The sequence below is a fragment of the Gekko japonicus genome, unplaced genomic scaffold (assembly GCF_001447785.1).
Source record: "Gekko japonicus isolate JY-2015 unplaced genomic scaffold, Gekko_japonicus_V1.1 scaffold812, whole genome shotgun sequence".
NCBI lineage: Eukaryota > Metazoa > Chordata > Lepidosauria > Squamata > Gekkonidae > Gekko > Gekko japonicus.
Window position 1 is genome coordinate 283575 of NW_015176474.1, and position 1650 is coordinate 285224.

Below are 1650 nucleotides of genomic sequence, written 5' to 3' on the forward strand. Positions count from 1 at the left end.
GAAGATTACGCCTATGGCAGAACCCTATACAGACTGCAATAAAAAGGCCAATGCTATGCTGGGGATTATTAGGAAGTGTATTGAAAAGAGATCAGCCAATATCATAATGCCCCTATATAAATCAATGGTGCGACCTCATTTGGAATACTGTGTGCAGTTCTGGTCACCAAAGGTCCATCAGTGGCTATTAGCCACAAGGTATAGATAGGGACTCTGGGGCAAGTGATGCTCTGTCTTCTTGGTGCTTGGGGGGGTTTAACAGTGGGAGGGCTTCTAATATCTTGGCCCCACTGGTGGACCTCCTGATGGCACCTGGTATTTCTGGCCACTGTGTGACACAGAGTGTTGGACTGGATGGGCCATTTGGCCTGATCCAACATTGGCTTCTCTTATGTTCTTATAAGAGGGAACTGGATAAGCATATGGAGCAGAGGTCCATCAGTGGCTATTAGCCACAAGGTATAGATAGGGACTCTGGGGCAAGTGATGCTCTGTCTTCTTGGTGCTTGGGGGGGTTTAACAGTGGGAGGGCTTCTAATATCTTGGCCCCACTGGTGGACCTCCTGATGGCACCTGGTATTTCTGGCCACTGTGTGACACAGAGTGTTGGACTGGATTGGCCTGATACAACATTGGCGTCTCTTATGTTCTTATGACTAGATGGACCATTCGTTTGATGCAGGGTTCTTCTTAGGCTCTTACCCAGAGGGATGCAGGTGTACAATAATGGAATCAACGGACCTTTTAGGATTGCAAGAAATGCTGGAACAAAGGCAAAGCCTGGAGTCATGTATGTTGTTTCCAGGTCTTCAAAAGTCAAATAGTTCAACAAAAAAACAGCCAGTCTGGTGTAGGGGTTAGGAGTATGGACTCTAATCTGGGAGAACCAGGTTTGATTCCCTGCTTCTCCACATACAGCTGCTGGTCAGTGTTCCCTCTAAGATGAGCTAGCTCACAGTTTTTTAGCCTCCAGCTCACACATTTTTGTCTTAGCTGAGGCAACTAATTCATACAGTAGCCAAATCTCTCGCTCACAACTTTAATGACAGTAGCTCACAATGTAGAATTTTTGCTCACAAGACTCCACAGCTTTGAGGGAACATTGCTGCTGGTGTGACTTTGGGCCAGTCACTGTTCTCTCAAGAGCAGTTCTGGAAAGAGATCTCTCAGCCCCACCTACCTCACAGGGTGTCTGTTGTGGGAAGGGGAAGGGAAAGGAGAATGTAAGCCACTCTGAGACTCCTTTAGGTAGCAAAGGGCAAGGTATAAATCCAATTTCTTCTTCTTCTTCTTCTTCCTCCTCCTCCCATGTACCACCCAGATGACCTAGGAATTTGCATATTTTTAAAAAAGTCCCTGTGTAGACTGTTACACACAAACTGAATGATAAGAGGAATGATGGACTCAAGTTGAAGTTATGTCATTACAGTGATGATGTATATCGCAACTAGACAAAAATAATTCACGTAATTACTTAGTTTATTGCTCCAGTTTCTGTAGTGCAAGTCTGTTTACATCCCTAATTATGCTATGCAGACACATCCAATCATTTACGCTTGTTTTGACGTGAAACATTTCCCATGGTAAACAATGAAGAGCCATCTACTTACTCAGGCAGTTCTGGGAACTGCCACAGCTCATTCTGGCTGT